Below are 23,204 nucleotides of genomic sequence, written 5' to 3'. Positions count from 1 at the left end.
CCTAGAGGGTTAATCCTTGATACGTTCATCCTAATTGATGACGGATTTCCTCTTCTTTGCGGTCTTCTACCCAGTAACCGGTAGTTGTAAATCCTGCTCTTCCCCTCAACAGATTTAATTCCTACTTATTGTTCAGTTGGTTTATCCTTGATATGTTCATCTTAACCGATGACAGGTATCCTCCTTAACAATTCCCAGGAAAGACAATCCTTAATATGTTCATCTTAACTGATGACGAATTCTCTTTCCTTTGAGTCTATCCTTGATATGTTCACCTTAACCGGTGACGGATATTCTCATCTCCGGTCTTCTGCCCAGTAACTGGTAGTTGTAAATCTTATTTCTACAGTTTTCCCCAACAATGCTACTCTTACCTAGTACACGGTAATGAATATTCCCTCCTGGTGGTTCCCAGCGAGTCATCCTTGATATGTTCATCCTAACCGATCACGGGTGTCCACTCTGTCAGACTTTTATTATCTCCTTACCCAATAGCAGGTAGTGAATAATGAACTTATGCTCCTTCTGTGTTGAATTTTATTTCTTCCCTAGTTGAGTTGAGTGCACTTTTCCTTAGTGAAATCGCTTTTCCCTGCATTTATCCAAGAGCTTTAGTGTTATTCTGATCTACTTGTAATCCCTTGCAGATGTTTTGTTTCCCTGGTTGAGTCTTTCCATTTTATGGAGCTCCTCTAGTCCGTCCATCAGTTTTAAGTCGTAACCTGGCTTACATGTAACCTTTTATCCCCCCAGAGTCTCTGTCTCCCCAGTGAGTTTTCCTCGTGAAAAGCATTATACTCCTGCGGATCTTCGGTCTCTCTGATTTCTTTTCCTTTTGTGGCAATATTTCCCCACAGAGAACTCGCTTCTACATTTATACTACATGCATCATGAGGTCTCTTAGGGACCAAAATTTGTTTCTACGTTGTTATTTAAGCCCATTCTACTGAGTCGACACAGAGTTTTTAACCTTCACCTCCTCAGTTAGAATGTCCTTAAATAGGGGTAATTGGCAGAGCCCAATTTTGACCCTAAGATCCCTCATGCTATTTCATCATATGCATTAGCATATGGATCATACCTTGGCATCCTCCTTAGACATCTCTCATTAGGTTTGTTTTGGGAGAGATCACCAAGCACCATGTGATTGTATCATACTTGTATATTATCATTTTACTAACCCAAAATACCAAAAAAAATGTCTTTTCATTTGCCTAACTTTTTGTAGGTAGGGCATGATCCTCATTGATCTATCAAGGGTTTGAGACCCTCATGACTAAAAGCACAACCACGGATTGACCCAAAAATGTTTCAAAGTATCATATATGAGTCCCAATGATCTCTACATGTTATATTGATCAAATTTTCTTCAAGAGTTTGGAGGTGATTTGCCTTGGAAACCCTAATTTGACTGGGTATCTTGAGTAACTTCTCCAACAAGCTATCTCACCAATTGATCAAATTTCTCAAAGGATACTTCAAAATTCATCATCTTATGCATATATGATCTACCATGAGCCTAGAAAGCCAAGAGAATTGAAGGTTAGCAAGATGCTTGGTGGTGGTTGGCCAGATGAATTCATCTGAATCAAATTGGGTCTCCCTAGACCCTATCTCCTACAATTTTCACCATATGAAAATTATTCCAAGATCAAAGTTACTCTAAATGAGATTCCAAACAACTTTTCATGTTGATACCTAGATCTAGTTTTTCTTAGAAAATCATTTTCTTCTTGGAACATTATAGGTCATTTTGTCTAAACCCTAATTTGAAAGTCAACTTCCCAAGGCCATAACTTGCTCAATTTTTATGAGATGAAATATTTCCAAGTCTCAAAATCAAATTCAAGATGTCTAATTCAACTTTTATGATTGGGGTAAGAGCTAATTCAACTTTTATGAGCATGTGATATGAGGATACATTATAGGTCATTTTTTACCTATACCATTGAACAAGTGATTTTCCTCAACTTCAAAAATGCATAACTCTATCATTATAAATCCAAATGAAATTAAACTGGTTACCATTTTGAAGGTATTTGAAATATCTACACTCGTCTCATTTGAAGCTCACATAAAAAGTTAAGCAAGGTGGAATATTGAGATATATGGCTTGACACTTAGAAATTTTTTCAACATGTTGAAATTTCCAAACATCCACATCAAAATTCACCATGATCCAAGTTTGAAATGAAAAAGTGTCCAACATAAAAGTTGTTCCCCTTGATCTAAGCTTTCCAAAGAACCCAAGTTCATGCATTTTGGATAAAGTTTGCTAGGGATGCGCATGGCTTTAACAGGTCTGCATGATTGGAAGAAATCAAATGCCAAAAATCCCATTTCACATTGCCTTGACATCTAAGCCTCATTTGAACTTCAGAACAGTTGCAAGTGGATCAAATTGGATTGCTTTATGGGCCTGTACACACCCATGTAATCTTGTGCATGAAATGTCCAAATTTAGCAATTTTTCAAGTGTGCAAATATCAGTCCCAATTGCTATAAATACAGGCCCTTGGAGCTCAATTCAAACACACCTTGCACGCCAGCTTTGCCCCCCAATTGAAACCCTCACCATTCAAAGGAAAACTTGAGAATTTTCAACTTGAAAATTGAGTTTGAATCTCACTGTTTGGAGATTCAGAAACTCCAGGATCCAAAGCTTTGTACCATTGCCAAACCTCTCTTGCAAGCTTCTCAAGTGTGATCAGATCAAGGTTGAAGCAAGAAAGATCCATATCTGCACAACATTGAAGTGAAATTTCAGAAAACTTCATCTCTTTGATTCTCACTCAATTCTCATCAATTCTCTTGGATCTTTGGTTGTCTGAAGTCCGACCAATGTAGGCAAGAAGATTGAGTTGCTTTGAGGTCAAATCGAAGCAACTCATTTGTCACACCTCAAAATTCAACTCCTTATATCTTTTTATATATTTGAATTTAGTTGAAATTGAAGTCAGATTCGTGCTCTACGCCATTTTTTCTTTCAGATCATGTCCTCCTTTTTTATTTTGGTGATGGATGAGGGTGGACCAGTCCGGTGAGGTCCACGGGAGAAGAAGACCGGAGCTCTGGCTCCGGCGGTGTGTTGACACATCTCCAGACCACAGGATCCATTTGAAATGTTTTAATCTTAGGCGTTAGTTTTGATTACCACGAGTGTGGCGCGGTGACTAAGTTCCACCATGGAACGTGCGTTTCCAGCCACTTGATCTGCCACCTCAATTAATGAGGGAGATCAAGTGGCTCACATTTTTTTTATTTTTGTTTTAATTCATTTGATTTTCATTAATTCATATTAATTTAAATATTGATCCAAAAAAATATGAGAGTTTCACCAAAAAATTTTAAATAAATTCCTCTTTCATATTATGAATTAAAATTATTTTTTTGGGTCATTATTAATATTTTTTATGATTTAATTGATTTTGTGATTATTTTTAATTATTTAAAAATACTTTTAAGTCTTTAAAAATTCTGAAATTTTTCTCAGAGGTCCTTTGACCTTGTTTGACCTATGATAAATCTCATGGCCATTTCTTTGGTGTTTTGATGAGGTTTTAGGAATTTGACAAACCATATTTAATTTAAATGATTATTTTAGTATTTTTAAATTGAATGAATGCCAAATAATTGTGTTGACCTCTTGTGATGGTTTGTGTAAGTTTGACTTGTGTTGTTGGGCCTTTGTCAAGGTTGATTTGACTTTGCTAGGTTAATATCATTGGATTTAGGGGATTGATGGAATGTACATTCCATCTCCCAAAATGAATGAATGATATTCACTTGGTAAAAGTCCTTCTTTGACCAATTTGAGTTATGATCCATTCCCCTCCCTCTTCATCTAATTCCCCTTCTTTATGCATTCATTTCATTTGGCTTATGACATCTCAAAATCCTAAGGCTAGTTGATTGCAAAATCAACATAAGTATGGATGAGATTAGGCCACCTCTTTTGCATATACTTTTTGTGTGTGGTATGTTTCATGAGCATAGTCCATTATACTATGTCTCTAACATGCATTAACACCAAAATTCTATTTCCCGACCTCAAATAGTTGTGACTTCTACATAAGTCCATTTACGATTGCTTAACATAATGCTAAATTTTTGACACAAAAGGCATAACATTCTAGTTAGTGAGATTGTAAGTCTCCCATCTTTCATGGTATTGTGTGGAAACTTGGCCTTTTTTCCTTCCTTTGGAAGATGTCTTGGCTAAAGGATCCATGCTTGTGATAAGTAGGTTGAGTGTTCTCCAAAGAATGACTTAAAACAAAAAAAACAAAAGCAAAACAATACTAACTTCTAACTCATTAACAACTAACATTTAATTTCAAGCCATTTACTTTAATGCCATTTAATTTCAAGTATATATTCATTTGCCATTATTCATACCATTCTAATTGTTTATGTTAATGTCATTTTGACTTTGTCCATTTGGACCATATTCTGTGATATATCTTGCTTGTGTATATTTTGTTTGTTTGTGTGGTCTTTAACCATTAATGTACATAATAACAACAAAAACCCTAAAAAACTTTTGTGTGGACTGTTGACTTGATCTTGGACAATTGGACTTAGGATTTAGGAAACATTCCTATTCTAAAGGATTTGGCCAATGCCAACTTTTGTGAAACCAAGTGCTTCCAATTTGAAACTTCATCTAATACATTTTTAAGATCCGTTTGAGTTCATCTGCAACATGATCATTATGAAGCTGTTATTTTGAACCTGTGAGTTGTGGAATTCATCTTCTACATGGGCTAATTTGAAGAAGATCATGGAGTGGCTAAGCTTTGATGTGGCTATCTTTATTTAATACCTTTTCTCTTCAAGATTGATATAATATGCATTGTGTGTTGCTTGATGCTAAATGTCCAAGGGAATTTGGGTTTCTATATGACATTCGTGTCCATTGGATTGCTACCCATTGGTCAGATCTTTTCAACTCTTAACTTTTAATTTTGTGCATAGGATTAGTCTCTTCATCTCCTCCCCACTTCTTTAATTTCCAAATCTCTCCCTCCTTTTGAAAATTCTTCTTTGCTTGAACTAGTTTTATTCTAAACTTTGACCACTTTGGAAACTAGAAACTTTGGCCTTATGCCATTGCATTTTCAAACTTCTTTTCTTAATGAAACTTGTAAATAGACTGAATTGTACTTGACCTAAACTTTCATTCAAACCATTTTTAGGCATTTGTGCCTTCCAAACTTAATTTTTGTTAAAAAAATGCATCCATTTTGAAATTTATACCACGAACCACGAGGTTTTGATCCCTCATTTTTATGTTGGTACGTAGGCACAAGTCCGAAGGTCTTGTCAAACAAAAAAATATATAATTAATGAATTATTTTCTCATCCCACCATTTTATTTGTTTGTAAACATCAATTTGTACAAAATACATATGCACACAAAAAGGGCTCCCTAGGAGTACCTAGAACACTTTGGGTGCTAACACATTTCCTCTGTATAACCAACCCCCTTACCTGTAATCTCTGACATTTTATTAGTTTTGATTTGAAAACTTCTTACTTTTGAGTTTTGTTCATACTTTTCCCTTTTGCCTTGGAAACAATAAAAGCGCAGTGGCGACTCTGGTTTTAATGATGTCTAGCTTATCCATAGCTTGATGATCATGAATTTACGGCTACAACCATCATAGCAGAGGATCACAAAAATAATGAATCTCAAAGTGCAATAATAATGCAATAATGAAATTTATGAATGTATATGTATATGTATATATGATGATTATATTGACAAAATAATCACAAGGATACAAATGCAATGGTCTGAATCATCGTTACAACACTCAGACAATATCAACAGGATGGAGGCATCAACTAGAGAAAGAGATGTTAAGGATGGACATGAATCATCCATATCAAAAGCTCTTCCCTGGCTAGGGAAAGAGGACAAATTTGTTGAGGATCTGCTGTAAGACCCCAATTTTGTCCCTAAGATCCCTCATGGCATCATATCATACCATATCATTGCCTCAAGGATCTTTGTGCACCTTTGCTTCCCTCCTAGTGGGTGGGTTATCTTGTGAGTGTGGTTCTTGATCACCAAGAATATTTTGCATTTGTATATCATTGCTTTTCATCTATTTGCTAACCAAAAGTACAAAAATATTGTCATCTAACCATGCTACTTGCAGCTGAAGCAAGCTAGGTCAAAATAGTCAAATCAGTCATTGAGCAATAGATGGTGGCCATTCTTGAAGAATTTGGGCACCATGATCATTCATCAAGAGTTCATATGAGTTGTGACATCATTTTGAATCAAGATCTCAAGTGGTAGGGGCTTGGAATTCATCAGAACATGGTTCAGTCAACCAAAACCCTAGCAAAGTCAACTGTGGTCAACTGTGCATTTAATCAGTGATTTGATGGTGGGAATTGGTTTGAGAGGCCTCATTCATGTCCATATAAGCCTCATATAACATGTCAAACATCCACAGTGAAGAATTGGAGGTCAAGTGGAAAATTTCCAAAAATAGTAAGTTGACTTGTAATTGGAATTTGCCAAAAATGGAGAGTTCTTCTCCTCAAAATTACTTCATCATACAAGCTTCAAATGAATTTTTGTCCAACATGAAAGTTGAAGATCGTGTTTTCCCATTTCCAAAAAGTCAAAGAACACTCATTTCTCATGTGTGGTTGGCAAGTTATGATCAAATCATTCTCAAGAATTTTTGAACTTCAAAGTGGCATAACTCTTGAACCATTTGGCCAAATTGAGTGAGGTTTTTTGCTACAAGTCACATTTGATATGCTCTATCCAAATCCTTCATCACATTTCACCAAAAATCTTCCAATCAAAATGGCCTTTTTCAAGTGCATTGAATTAAAAAAGAGAGGGGTGAAAAATGGACTTTCAAATTAAGCTTTGCCAATACATTCTACCAATTGCCAATGTTCAGAAATTACATTTGGAGATTGCCTAAGCCCATTTCGCACTGTAGCATGCCATGCACATGCAACTTGAGTGGATTTCACTAATTAACCAAAACACTTCATTTGAGCTAATGTGATTACCATTCCACTAACCAAGCTTATGCATTATTAAACAGAGTATATATGACTCATTTCTGATTTAAAAACCCTAGCCACTTTTGACAAACGAGATCTGAATCATTTTCTCTCAAAAACACTCAATTCTTCATCTTTTTTTTCTTCTGAAAATCTGCAAAGAACTTGTGCTACTGTCCATTGTGCCATCACCTACCATCATTTTTGAACCTTTTGCAAGCATCAATCTCCAACTGTAGAGCTGTTTCCGCTACTGTTCCATTGAACCCCTTCCATGGCAGTTGGATTTTTGAGCTGGAATTGAGACAACTGAGCTTTCAAGACTCCTTCATTCATCATCTAGAACATCACTAAGCATCTGTTTCAGCTTGTAGTGACCAAAGAACCCACGAATTCCATACTGCTCTTCAAATCAGGTAAGATTCGAATCACATCTTTGTCCAAATCATGCTATGATTATTAAAGATCTCTCCATGCTGATTGCAATGAAACTTGAATCGTGAGAAATGGTTGAATATTGAGAGAGAAACATCGATTTAAAGTTTGTTGGTCCAATGTGTTTGTGCTTAGTTCTTCCTTGTTAGCTTGAATTAATGAAAATGAACTTTGGATTGTTGATGTACTCTATGAGATGTGTTGAATGGTGTTTTCATTTTCAAAATCTGGAACAAAAAGTTCATCGTGTTGATGAAAACGATGAACAGTGCTATAAACCCTAATTTGAAAACCCAGAAATCGCGTTTGGCCTGCTGGGATTTTTTTGTTTTGCATGAATCCACTGTTTCATTGCCATGCACCAGTTAGAACGTGACACGCCCTTAAGTGAAACGCGGCGTTTCACTTAAGGGGCCGGTTATTTACCGTTTTGCCATTGCTGTTTATTTAATTTAATTAAATCATTTCATTTTTCAATTATTATTTCACTTGGCATGGCAAACTTAGAAAATTCATAAGTCACTCAATTTTAATCCAAATTTGACGGGATTTTTTGGGAAATTCTCCTCATGATCTCTAGTTTATTATGGTGACTTTTCCAGATTTTTTTGCACGTGTGGATTTTTAAATGTATTAGGGTTTGTTCATGTGTGTCCATTTTGTGTATGTCATGCCATTTTGCTTATGAAATGATGATACTTAATCCAATGAGGCTGAAATTTTTTGTGCTTAAACTAGACATGTTCATGGTGATTTTGGTGTAGAGTTTGTGAATTTATCATTGCTGGTTGATGAGATATGATTTTTTGAATAGAGGTGTGACAATTTGTGTCACACCATTCATGTCCAACTTCATGATTTTAATTACCATGCTTATTGAACTCAAAATGGTCTGGATTGTTTCATGAATATACTTATGGATGTTGAGAATACATGTGAATTTTTCTGGAATTATTGATGGCATTTCCTATTTGATTGGAAGTTTCTCCCCTGTTTTGTCATTTGTCGATTTTTTGTGATACATGATTTCATTTGATTTGTGAAATCCTCATGCATTATTGGATGGATGTGAAATTTGACATGTGAATTATAGACATCTTAAAGTTTGTCATGGTTTTAGTCCCATTCATTTATCATGTGTTGTTTCTGTTTTATGATTAACTGAAGTTGGTGCATGTTTTGATGCTTTGTATGAGTTTGCTTGAACTTAGTTTGACTTTCTGATTTTCATTGACCTACTTCCTTTGATCCAAATGAGCTGAAATTTGGTATGCTTATCATGTTATGGATGATGTTTGATCATGAATTATTTGAGAATTTTTTGAAATGTTTGTGATTGGATTTGACTTGAATCTCTCTGTTGACTTCTTTGAGGTTCTATATGACATGCCTAGACCTAATTTGTTTGTGAAATGATAATGATGAATGATATGAATATGAAACCACTTGGGTTTGTTTGTTAATTGTTTGAACTTGATCTTGGATAGCTTTCACTTGTTGTTTTTGGAGTTTTTATCTCCTTTTGACCCTAGGCTTGTCCTAGTGGTCTTGTTTCTCATGTTTAAGTTTGCTTTTCAGGTTAAGAAGCAAATGCCTTAAGGAGACTTATGCAAGTTGATTAAGTTTGATTGATTATCATGAACTAACTTGTTTGTTTTGTAGGATGCTTAGCTCATATGCTTTGAGCTTTGTGCATTGCACATTTGACTGATTGTGTTGACTGTTGATCCTTATCTTATATTGGTTTTGAGTTTGAATTGTATACTGATTTTGTTTGACTGGTTTCAGGTACCATTAGTTGCTCAGTTCTTTTAAGAACTTGCTTTGCTTTGCTTGATAGAATTTGCATTAAGGTAGAATCCTTTTTCTTCATGTAGTCTGGAAGACCTGGCCTGTTACTTGGCCAGGCAACTGTCTGAAGTCCTCCTTAAGAGGCGATGTTTGTGCTTGTTTACTTTTGTCCCAAGCAGGAAAAGTCCTTTGAATAAGGCAATTGGTAGACAAAAGAGATATGTAGCCTATCTCCTACTATTATGTGTGTCACTCATCTTGCTCACACCACATGTGTTGATGCATAGTGAGTAAAAACCCAAGATCTATCGAGTCTAACTTGTGGAGAGAGTTCCATCTTTTTGAACTCCCACACCTTCTATCATTTGAAGCTCTCCCTGACCAGGGATAAGAGCATGAGGCACACCCCTCATATCCTTTCATCTGCTTAACCTTGGCTCTCAATGTCAAGGTTAAGAGCACCATTAACCCTATTCCAGTTGGCTTCAATGCCCACCCTTTGTATGAGCCTAATTGTTTGGTTATAGAGTGTGCTGAATGACTTTGGTTGATTGATTACTTAGTTCATTTGTACATGTCTGCTGTTATGCTTTGTGCATTTATCATCATTAATTGCTCATTAGTGCATGATCATTTCATTTGTCTTTGTGACATATCTTTGTTGATTGCCCATTGAGGACAATTGTAAGACCATTTATTGGCCATTGTTCCTATGATATGGAAGTGAGTATAAGACCATTTCATTGGCCACTCATCTTGATGCATTTGTTTGTTGTATGTGAGGATGCATTTGTATGTCCATGTAATTTGGCATTTGTTTTCCCATGATCATATGTTGGAGGTTAGAGTAAGCCCAGATAGATTGGCATCTGACATCCAAGTGTTTGCTTTGTTGTTGGAGATTGGTATAAGCCCAGATAGATTGGCATCCGGTATCCACTTTTTATTTCTTTGTTGAGGAGATTGGTATAAGTCCATAGAGTGGCCTCTGACATCCAGTTCTGTTTTAGGAGATTGGTATAAGTCCAGTGATTGGCATCCGGTATCCGCTTTTGTTGACTTTCCTCTTTTGCTTTTCTTGTTTGTTATTGCTCATTGTCTATTCCAAAGGACACACTTGAATCATCTTCTATATGATCTCAAGAGGTGAACCCTCTAGGAAGTTTTACACTCCATCTTCATCCATTCACCCATTTTGTCCTAAACCTTTTCACACGTTGCTTTTAAAACTTGAGATAAATATTGTGCAAACATCTTCATGCTTTTAAATTAAAAACCTGGACCCCAAGTCCTTGACTTTTTCAAACTCCATTTCATAGTACTTCTTTTGAATCAATCTTAATCATACTTTGACCCTCCTTTTGTGAATAATCATAATCAATTAACTTCAACCATTCAATTGTTTTGTGGCTTTGTCCATTCTTGTTAAGTTTTCATACATTAGCCATAGGTTTGATTTATCCTAGTTGGTTGATGTTAATCTCACCTATCTGTCCTTAGTTGATTGAATTGTAAGTCTTCCTTGCTTATTATAGGGTTAACCCCTCACTAGCAAGTTGAAGCTTTTCTCACATGGTGGACTCGTTGTTTGTATAAGGTTGAGTTTTCTCCCGTGGATAACGTAAGACCTTAGGGCTTGTGTTTAAAATTGAATTCACTAACTTTTGGAAATCTTTTAGCCGAACTACAGCGTTTTGATCCTTACCTTTGATGGAAGGTACGTAGGCAACGGGTTCATCCGTTTGAACACAAAAATAATTAACTTGTACATTCTTTTCTCATCTTCCCAATCATGTTTGCACAATAAATATTTCATAACAAATAACAATTTAGTACAACAAGTGTGAAAAGGGCTCCCTAGGAGTACCTAGGACGTTTTGGGTGCCTAACACCTTCCCATTGCGTAATTTACCCCTTACCCAGACTCTCTGATCTTTTCATTAGTTTTCTACGCGTAAAACTTCTTAGGCTTTTGTTCGCTTTTTAGCCAGTCCTTTGGATAAATAAAAGTGCGGTGGCGACTCGATTCATTGTATGCTTTGCTTATGGTTTAATCAATAAATCATATAGCGACGAATACACCGCTACAGAAAAGTGGCGACTCTGCTGGGGAAAGAATCCTTGGTGGTATTGCCTACTTTTCACCCTTGTTGTGTGATATATTGTTATTTGTTATATGACATATTTTTGTACCATTTGGGATGACTGTATTGATTGTAATGTTTGAATTGCTTGATATACAATTGTTGTTTGCTTTGGTGATCTGTGAGATGAGTTCTATACCCGAACTCGAGTGCACTCTAGGATAGGAGAATGGCATAGTCTTGTTGACTGGTGTGGAGTATTCCTTAGCGATTTGACTTGCGAGTCCATTCACTTGGTGGAGGTCATGTTGGATTAATAATGTCACACAAGTTATTTGTGGTTAGGCATTATTCTTTCAATCATGTGCCGCAGAAGCCAAGGACCGTAGTTTACCAAGCCCATCTTGGCCTATTTTTAGGACGTAGTGCGGAGATCGTTCAGATGTAAGTTCTGATGCGATTGTTACGCGATACTACACTCATAAGAGTTTCTCTTGAGAATATTTTTGGAATATGAGTATTCGTTCCTCCGATAATATTCGAAAGATGGAACAATGATTATGGGAACCTCTGGTAGAACATGTCTGGCAGGTTTAAACCCTAGTACACTCCCTTTGGGGTGGTTCTTAACCGAGACTCCATGCTCGTGACTCTCAGCAAACCCGTGATTCGTGGTTGAGTCGTTCAAACATCATTAATATCAATGGAACTTGGGCGTTGATAAGGTGCAAACCATAATCCGCCAAAATGGATGATTGATATTAAGGATGTTAGAGCCGGTTCATATATCGTTAATATCAATGGAACTTGGGTGTTGATAAGGTGAAAACCTAAATCCACCAAAATGGATGATTGATATTAGGGATACAATGAGCTTTCCCACGATCTTTGTTTGGTGTGACTTGCTTGATCCTTGAGTGTGATTGTTACATTCATGCATTCATGCATTCATCTGCATCCATATCATCAGATAAAAAGAAAATTTTCAAGGAACTCAAAGGAGTTTATTTGCAAAAAATTTCAAACATGAAAAAACCGGGAAATTTTTTTCACCTGATATATCTGATGAGATATTCTCATATACGATCAAAATGTTAAATATTTCAAAGTTTGCAAATAAAACCCTTGAGTTTCTTTGAAATAAAAAACAAGCATATGCATAAACACTTCATGCATCATTTGCATAAGCGGGTGTTTGTTCCAGTCTCCCGTCCTGTGGTCTGACCCTGCGATCTTCATTTATTTTGAGACGCACTTCCCGGTACTATACCAGAGCCGATTCTGCCAGATTGATGGATCATCCTGAGCAAGAGAATTGTGAACTCGAGGAGGATTTTGCCAGACAAAGTGCTGTTGATGGATTTATTCCTGGTTAACCAATCCCGGGCTGGCATTGGCTACTGTTCTGGGGCATATAATGAGCAAGGTTTGTTCACGAGTGGAGGATTCATCCATGATGATCAACCTGAGGAAGAAGCTGCTGCTATTCTGGAAGAGGATGCAGAAGATTTGAACGATTTCGTCATACCTGGTGGTGTCTGCCGCAATTGGGTCGCTGTAGATGTTCCTACAGTCATCCATAGATCAGAGTAATTGTTCACTTTGTTTAAAACCCTTCTCCCATGCCAAAAGGAGAAGTGATGACATTGTTAGCAGCATTTAATACAATGATGTTTTCATTTAATTAATGCATTGTTAAACATTTGTTTTTCCATTTGTTTTCACTTTTTGCTTTTGCATGAAATCAGTGATCACAAAAAACCCTGAAAAACAAGAAAACAATCTTTTCATCTGCATAAATGATTTGCTTGTTTAAATTCAAAAGCTTTTCATTATCCAGAATCATTATGCAGGGATTTCTAAACCCATTGAACATAATGATCCAAGGCCATCTCCCAATCTTGAATTCTTTGTATTCGAAGCAGAGGAAGATGATGTTAAAGGGGATTCCTGATGAGATTTCCTATCCTTCTTAGGCACGAAAAGGAGCTCATTCAGCTGTATCATGAGAATCAGCTAAACAGTCAAACTGGGGCATTACAAATGTAATGTAAAAAAAAAAAAAAAAAAGAGAGAGGGTGAAAAAGATGAAAAAATCAAAAATCAGGAAAAAAAATTTCCAATTTTTTCAAAAGAAAAAAAAGAAAAATTATACCCTCAAATCCCTAGTTGACTGATGCTGAATGGATGCAGAGTCGTTACGACCAATTGAATTTGATTGAAGAGAAGCGGTTAACTGCCATGTGTCATGGTCAGTTATATCAGCAGAGAATGAAGAAAGCATTCGATAAGAAGGTCAAGCCGCGTGTGTTCCGAGAAGGTGACCTCGTGCTCAAGAAAGTTTTGTCTTTCGCGCCCGATTCCAGGGGCAAGTGGACTCCAAACTACGAGGGTCCATATGTTGTTAAGAGAGCCTTTTCAGGCGGAGCTTTGATGCTTACAACAATGGATGGGGAGGATTTCACTCGTCCTGTGAATTCAGATGCAGTCAAGAAATACTTTGCCTAGAAAAAAAGTATATGCAAATGAAAAACAGAATAGCTCGCTAAGTTGAAAACCCGAAAGGGCGGCTTAGGCAAAAATGAGCGTCTCGGTGGAAAACCCGCAAGGGTAATCCAGGCAAAAAATTAGAGACTTGGAAAAAAAGAGAATATTTGCATCCCGCTAGATTGAGTACCTCACTCTGGGGCAATCTAGGCAAAAATTAGGGATTCGGCAAGTAACTGCACCCTGACAAGACTTTCTGTTCCACAGCTGTCATTTCGTCAGAGGATTCTCGATTCGTCGTCAAACTGAAGCTTCGAATACATCGAGATTCAAATTGGTAGAGAAAGGATCATTATGTTCAATGTAGCCCTCTTCCAATATATATCACTGATTTCAAATTTGTACCGATCTATGGAGTCTTGCCATTTGCATGCTACCATTCCATCAAATCAATTTGAGCTTTTTATCCAATTATTTGCACTCTTATTTGTTTCAATTCAACAAATGTTTTGCATGTTTTAATTGATAAAATATCATTGTTTTTAAACAAATCAAATTTTTCAAAATTTGCTGTTTTTAAACAAAGTGAATATCCATAAGGGTGAAAGGATACTCAAGAATATCTCAGTGCTCTCCCAAGGGTGGCATGATCTCCAACAGGTAAGACATTTGGTTCATATTCCTGGTTTGGTTGTATCTTCTTTCTCCAGATCTTGTGATGGGGTGTTCCCCAGCATAGTTGCAAGCAGAGTGTTGTTGAAGACTCAGTTTTTTCCAGCAGCAATTTTCCCCAGTAGATTTGCTTATGCAGTTGGATTCTACTTGGATGATGTTGTTCTCCCAATGGGTTGTTCCCCGGAGTTGTTTGAAGTTGCAAAGCTCTTTGTTTCTCAGTTGATGCTGAGATCCCCTGCGGATCTTCGAGATTCTCTCTTGTTCCCCAACAGATTCGTCTTGGTGGCTGTTTTGCCCGTTGTGACTTTCTGTACCCTGGTTGGGTTGTTTGCTGATCCAGCACTCAGAGATTTGGTGTTTCCTGATATCTCTGATCCTCTGCTTCCCCAGCAGTACCCGCAGATCTATGCTTTATAGCATGTAGATCTCCGCAGATTGGCTTTCTAGTTGGTTCTCCCCTGGAAGTATAGTACCGGGCGTTTGATTCCTGGACCTGTTTGTGTTAGATATGTCTGTTTTGTCAGCATTCATCAAACATAAATCACGCATATTCATGCATATTCATAAACATTCAGATATTCATGTTGCATTTCTCGCCATATATCTTTTGTTGATTGTTCCTGCTATGGATACAGACCCCAATAGATCTCCCCTAGCAGATGTCGGGTGTTAAATCTCTCCATGTAGAGTCAGCCCCATAAGCAGAAAGTGTCTGTTATCTTTCCTTCTGCAGTTCCCCACTGAGATATATCCTCGTGGATGATGGTTTCTTCCGTTTCCTCCCAACATATATATTGGGACGGATTTTCCTATTTGAGTTACATCCTCATTAGGACGTGTCTTGATTCAGTCTGTCTTCTCGGATTATTCCCGAATTGGCTATTTGTCAACTATCTTGTGCTTCCCAGTGGGTTGTTCCCCAGCGGAGTTTTTTGGGCCTCTACCCTTATACCGGTAGTTGTAAGTCCTATTTTCTTTGCCCTTTCAGTGGAATTGGTGGTTATATACCTTTTATTCCTCGGCAAGATTTTTGGTTTTCTACCCCTTATTCGGTAGATATAAACCCTAATTCATGGTTATCCCCATCAGAGTATGGCTATTACCTCGTATTCGGTAGTTGTAAGTCCTATCTCTTTTCCCCTAACAGAAATAACCTTTGTGGTTCGTCCTGATTGTAAGTGGATCCCTGTTGTTGTGGTTTTATCCCTAACAGAGTTGGTGTCTCCCTGTGGTGATTTCTATCCCCTAGTTGAGTCTATGGTCTTCTACTCCGTATTCGGTAGTTGTAAATCCCAAGTGTTGATGTTTCTCCCCAGCGGAGTTTGTGCCTTGTGGTACAGTTGGATAATTGCCGGATGCTTGCAATTTATCGCCAGCGGGTCTCCTTTCATTTACCCTTGTGTTGGTAATGTTGTTGTTCCCTTTGATTGGTCATCATTATATACCTAGTTTGGTATCCCGGTGCCTTCCTTTTCGGTTGATTTATCCTTTATTAACCCAGTAACCGGTTGTGGATAATCTTCCATGCGAGTATGTTATTCACGGTCTGCCGGTAATGAATAATATATCTCATGCACTCTTCAGTCGAAGCCTTTTGTGTTTCCCTGGTCGAGTAAGATTCGTACTTCCCTTTGCGGAATCGAATATTGTTGGATTATTGTCGGATGCTTGCAATTTATCCCTTTGAGTTGTCTTTCATTTACCCGGATGCTTGGTATCGATTGTTTCTCTTTTTGGTTAGTCACCTATTATATACTTCGGTATCTCTGGTGTCTTTTCCTTTCGAGTATATTATTCACGGTCTGCCGGTAATGAATATTATACCTTTTGCGCTCTTTGGTTGGAATCCTTTGCTAATTTTCCCCAGCTGAGTAAGATTCGTATTCTTTGTAGAATCGAATATCCATCCTTTAACCAGTTTGTGTTTTGGATGATGTGTGTTTTGGCATATATACCAATCCACGTTTTCGGTAGATCACCTATTATATGCCTTGGTATCTCTGGTGTTTCTTACCATGCGGGTTTATTATTTACGTTCTGACGGTAATAGATAATATATCTCATGCGAGTTTTCTTATCCACGGTCTTCCGGTAATGGATATTATATCTCATGCACTCTTTGGGTTTGTGTCCCCAGTTGAGTAAGGTTCGTTTTCCCGTTGTGCATTCGAATGTCCATCCTGTAAGTCGATTTGCTTATTCAAGCCCTCCTTTCGGATGATGAGTGTTTTGGCATATATACCAATTCACGCTTTGGTCGGTCACCTATTATATGCCTCGGTATCCCTGGTGTTCCTTCCTTTCTGCTCCCTATTATGACTTTGGTCCCTTGTGGAGTCAGATTTTCCTGAGTTTATGTACCTTTTCCAGGTCTTTCTCAGATGTGTGGATGATTGATATCTCTCACCCTTATACCGGTCTTAGATATTCATTCTTCTTGAGTTTGTTACCCTTATACCGGTAACATCTCATTCTTTGGTGCTTCCTCAGTGGAGTTTCCTATTGCTTCTTCCCAGGAGTCAGCTTGTGTCTTTCCGTTGGATGTTCTGCCTTTGGATTTTTCTTTTCCCCAGTGTGAGTCCTTCACTCCCCAGTGAGGTCTCCAGTCTGATTTCTGTTTCCCTAATCAGAGTCGTGTCTTGTTCACGCTGTGTCAGTTTTGTTTTTCCCCAACTCAAAGTCGTATCCTGCTCACGCATTCCTTTTCTTTTATTATCCCCAACAAGAGTCTTGTTAGAGTCTCTGTTCCTGGTGAGTGTATTACTCTGATGGATCGTCTTTTCTTCTATGTGAACTGTATCCCCACAGAATTTGTGTCTTTTGCATACATACATTTGCATCATGAGGTCTCTTAGGGACCAAAATTTGTCTCATTACTGTTATTTAAGCCCATTCTACCGCGTCGAGATGAAGATTTCTAAACTTCACTTCTCCAGCTAGAATGGGCATCTGTAAGACCCCAATTTTGTCCCTAAGATCCGTCATGGCATCATATCATACCATATCATTGCCTCAAGGATCTTTGTGCACCTTTGCTTCCCTCCTAGTGGGTGGGTTATCTTGTGAGTGTGGTTCTTGATCACCAAGAATATTTTGCATTTGTATATCATTGCTTTTCATCTATTTGCTAACCAAAAGTACAAAAATATTGTCATCTAACCATGCTACTTGCAGCTGAAGCAAGCTAGGTCAAAATAGTCAAATTAGTCATTGAGCAATAGATGGTGGCCATTCTTGAAGAATTTGGGCACCATGATCATTCATCAAGAGTTCATATGAGTTGTGACATCATTTTGAATCAAGATCTCAAGTGGTAGGGGCTTGGAATTCATCAGAACATGGTTCAGTCAACCAAAACCCTAACAAAGTCAACTGTGGTCAACTGTGCATTTAATCAGTGATTTGATGGTGAGAATTGGTTTGAGAGGCCTCATTCATGTCCATATAAGCCTCATATAACATGTCAAACATCCACAGTGAAGAATTGGAGGTCAAGTGAAAAATTTCCAAAAATAGTAAGTTGACCTGTAATTGGAATTTGCTAAAAATGGAAAGTTCTTCTCCTCAAAATTACTTCATCATACAAGCTTCAAATGAATTTTTGTCCAACATGAAAGTTACAGATCTTGTTCTCCCATTTCCAAAAAGTCCAAGAACACTCATTTCTCATGTGTGGTTGGCAAGTTATGATCAAATCATTCTCAAGAATTTTTGAACTTCAAAGTGGCATAACTCTTGAACCATTTGGCCAAATTGAGTGAGGTCTTTTGCTACAAGTCACATTTGATATGCTCTATCCAAATCCTTCATCACATTTCACCAAAAATCTTCCAATCAAAATGGCCTTTTTCAAGTGCATTGAATTAAAAAAGAGAGGGGTGAAAAATGGACTTTCAAATTAAGCTTTGCCAATACATTCTACCAATTGCCAATGTTCAGAAATTACATTTGGAGATTGCCTAAGCCCATTTCGCACTGTAGCATGCCATGCACATGCAACTTGAGTGGATTTCACTAATTAACCAAAACACTTCATTTGAGCTAATGTGATTACCATTCCACTAACCAAGCTTATGCATTATTAAACAGAGTATATATGACTCATTTCTGATTGAAAAACCCTAGCCACTTTTGACAAACGAGATCTGAATCATTTTCTCTCAAAAACACTCAATTCTTCATCTTTTTTTTTCTTAAAATCTGCAAAGAACTTGTGCTACTGTCCATTGTGCCATCACCTACCATCATTTTTGAACCTTTTGCAAGCATCAATCTCCAACTGTAGAGCTGTTTCCGCTACTGTTCCATTGAACCCCTTCCATGGCAGTTGGATTTTTGAGCTGGAATTGAGACAACTGAGCTTTCAAGACTCCTTCATTCATCATCTGGAACATCACTAAGCATCTGTTTCAGCTTGTTGTGACCAAAGAACCCACGAATTCCATACTGCTCTTCAAATCAGGTAAGATTTGAGTCACATCTTTGTCCAAATCATGCTATGCTTATTAAAGATCTCTCCATTCTGATTGCAATGAAACTTGAATCGTGAGAAATGGTTGAATATTGAGAGAGAAACATCGATTTAAAGTTTGTTGATCAAATGTGTTTGTGCTTAGTTCTTCCTTGTTAGCTTGAATTAATGAAAATGAACGTTGGATTGTTGATGTACTCTGTGAGATGTGTTGAATGGTGTTTTCATTTTCAAAATCTGGAACAAAAAGTTCATCGTGTTGATGAAAACGATGAACAGTGCTATAAACCCTAATTTGAAAACCCAGAAATCGCGTTTCGCCTGCTGGGATTTTTTTGTTTTGCATGAATCCACTGTTTCATTGCCATGAACCAGTTAGAACGTGACACGCCCTTAAGTGAAACGCGGCGTTTCACTTAAGGGGCCGGTTATTTACCGTTTTGCCATTGTTGTTTATTTAATTTAATTAAATCATTTCATTTTTCAATTATTATTTCACTTGGCATGACAAACTTAGAAAATTCATAAGTCACTCAATTTTAATCCAAATTTGATGGGATTTTTTGTGAAATTCTCCTCATGATCTCTAGTTTATTATGGTGATTTTTCCAGATTTTTTTGCACGTGTGGATTTTTAAATGTGCTAGGGTTTGTTCATGTGTGTCCATTTTGTGTATGTCATGCCATTTTGCTTATGAAATGATGATACTTAATCCAATGAGGCTGAAACTTTTTGTGCTTAAACTAGACATGTTCATGGTGATTTTGGTGTAGAGTTTGTGAATTTATCATTGCTGGTTGATGAGATATGATTTTTTGACTAGAGGTGTGACAATTTGTGTCACACCATTCATGTCCAACTTCATGATTTTAATTACCATGCTTATTGAACTCAAAATGGTCTGGATTTTTGCATGAATATACTTATGCATGTTGAGAATACATGTGAATTTTTCTGGAATTATTGATGTCATTTCCTATTTGATTGGAATTTTCTCCCCTGTTTGGTCATTTGTTGATTTTTTGTGATACATGATTTCATTTGATTTGTGAAATCCTCATGCATTATTGGATGGATGTGAAATTTGACATGTAAATTATAGACATCTTAAAGTTTGTCATGGTTTTAGTCCCATTCATTTATCATGTGTTGTTTCTGTTTTATGATTAATTGAAGTTGGTGCATGTTTTGATGCTTTGTATGAGTTTGCTTGAACTTGCTTTGACTTTCTGATTTTCATTGACCTACTTCCTTTGATCCAAATGAGCTGAAATTTGGTATGCTTATCATGTTATGGATGATGTTTGATCATGAATTATTTGAGAATTTTTTGAAATGTTTGTGATTGGATTTGACTTGAATCTCTCTGTTGACTTCTTTGAGGTTCTATATGACATGCCTAGACCTAATTTGTTTGTGAAATGATAATGATGAATGATATGAATATGAAACCACTTGGGTTTGTTTGTTAATTGTTTGAACTTGATCTTGGATAGCTTTCACTTGTTGTTTTTGGAGTTTTTATCTCCTTTTGACCCTAGGCTTGTCCTAGTGGTCTTGTTTCTCATGTTTAAGTTTGCTTTTCAGGTTAAGAAGCAAATGCCTTAAGGAGACTTATGCAAGTTGATTAAGTTTGATTGATTATCATGAACTAACTTGTTTGTTTTGTAGGATGCTTAGCTCATATGCTTTGAGCTTTGTGCATTGCACATTTGACTGATTGTGTTGACTGTTGATCCTTATCTTATATTGGTTTTGAGTTTGAATTGTATACTGATTTTGTTTGACTGGTTTCAGGTACCATTAGTTGCTCAGTTCTTTTAAGAACTTGCTTTGCTTTGCTTGATAGAATTTGCATTAAGGTAGAATCCTTTTTCTTCATGTAGTCTGGAAGACCTGGCCTGTTACTTGGCCAGGCAACTGTCTGAAGTCCTCCTTAAGAGGCGATGTTTGTGCTTGTTTACTTTTGTCCCAAGCAGGAAAAGTCCTTTGAATAAGGCAATTGGTAGACAAAAGAGATATGTAGCCTATCTCCTACTATTATGTGTGTCACTCATCTTGCTCACACCACATGTGTTGATGCATAGTGAGTAAAAACCCAAGATCTATCGAGTCTAACTTGTGGAGAGAGTTCCATCTTTTTGAACTCCCACACCTTCTATCATTTGAAGCTCTCCCTGACCAGGGATAAGAGCATGAGGCACACCCCTCATATCCTTTCATCTGCTTAACCTTGGCTCTCAATGTCAAGGTTAAGAGCACCATTAACCCTATTCCAGTTGGCTTCAATGCCCACCCTTTGTATGAGCCTAATTGTTTGGTTATAGAGTGTGCTGAATGACTTTGGTTGATTGATTACTTAGTTCATTTGTACATGTCTGCTGTTATGCTTTGTGCATTTATCATCATTAATTGCTCATTAGTGCATGATCATTTCATTTGTCTTTGTGACATATCTTTGTTGATTGCCCATTGAGGACAATTGTAAGACCATTTATTGGCCATTGTTCCTATGATATGGAAGTGAGTATAAGACCATTTCATTGGCCACTCATCTTGATGCATTTGTTTGTTGTATGTGAGGATGCATTTGTATGTCCATGTAATTTGGCATTTGTTTTCCCATGATCATATGTTGGAGGTTAGAGTAAGCCCAGATAGATTGGCATCTGACATCCAAGTGTTTGCTTTGTTGTTGGAGATTGGTATAAGCCCAGATAGATTGGCATCCGGTATCCACTTTTTATTTCTTTGTTGAGGAGATTGGTATAAGTCCATAGAGTGGCCTCTGACATCCAGTTCTATATTAGGAGATTGGTATAAGTCCAGTGATTGGCATCCGGTATCCGCTTTTATTGACTTTCCTCTTTTGCTTTTCTTGTTTGTTATTGCTCATTGTCTATTCCAAAGGACACACTTGAATCATCTTCTATATGATCTCAAGAGGTGAACCTTCTAGGAAGTTTTACACTCCATCTTCATCCATTCACCCATTTTGTCCTAAACATTTTCACACGTTGCTTTTAAAACTTGAGATAAATATTGTGCAAACATCTTCATGCTTTTAAATTAAAAACCTGGACCCCAAGTCCTTGACCTTTTCAAACTCCATTTCATAGTACTTCTTTTGAATCAATCTTAATCATACTTTGACCCTCCTTTTGTGAATAATCATAATCAATTAACTTCACCCATTCAATTGTTTTGTGGCTTTGTCCATTCTTGTTAAGTTTTCATACATTAGCCATAGGTTTGATTTATCCTAGTTGGTTGATGTTAATCTCACTTATCTGTCCTTAGTTGATTGAATTGTAAGTCTTCCTTGCTTATTATAGGGTTAACCCCTCACTAGCAAGTTGAAGCTTTTCTCACATGGTGGACTCGTTGTTTGTATAAGGTTGAGTTTTCTCCCGTGGATAACGTAAGACCTTAGGGCTTGTGTTTAAAATTGAATTCACTAACTTTTGGAAATCTTTTAGCCGAACTACGGCGTTTTGATCCTTACCTTTGATGGAAGGTACGTAGGCAACGGGTTCATCCGTTCGAACACAAAAATAATTAACTTGTACATTCTTTTCTCATCATCCCAATCATGTTTGCACAATAAATATTTCATAACAAATAACAATTTAGTACAACAAGTGTGAAAAGGGCTCCCTAGGAGTACCTAGGACGTTTTGGGTGCCTAACACCTTCCCATTGCGTAATTTACCCCTTACCCAGACTCTCTGATCTTTTCATTAGTTTTCTACGCGTAAAACTTCTTAGGCTTTTGTTCGCTTTTTAGCCAGTCCTTTGGATAAATAAAAGTGCGGTGGCGACTCGATTCATTGTATGCTTTGCTTATGGTTTAATCAATAAATCATATAGCGACGAATACACCGCTACATCTGCATCATCAACTTTGCGGCGAATTTTAGGTCAACACCATATCAAATGGGAGACAACCTTGTAGAGGACCATAAATATTGCTCAAGAATCAATGCTAACAGGGATCAGGCACAAACTCTACTGACGACTCGAGGGGAGTAACAATCTGGGTTGAATCTATGCAAACCGCTGAGACGACGCACCTATAACTCAAAAATAGGGAGGCAATTACAAACTCAGCTGGGGAAACCAACGAAACTAGGCTGGAGAGGTTGGGTTGCCGTTCGGAAAAGATGACCGAACCAACTGCTTGGGGAAGACCAACAATGCTTCGCATTTTAGGACTTAC

Source organism: Lathyrus oleraceus, chromosome 3, assembly GCF_024323335.1.
Source record: "Lathyrus oleraceus cultivar Zhongwan6 chromosome 3, CAAS_Psat_ZW6_1.0, whole genome shotgun sequence".
NCBI classification, from domain to species: Eukaryota; Viridiplantae; Streptophyta; class Magnoliopsida; order Fabales; family Fabaceae; genus Lathyrus; species Lathyrus oleraceus.
The sequence above is the reverse complement of the archived record's forward strand: the minus strand, read 5'-3'. Positions refer to the sequence as shown.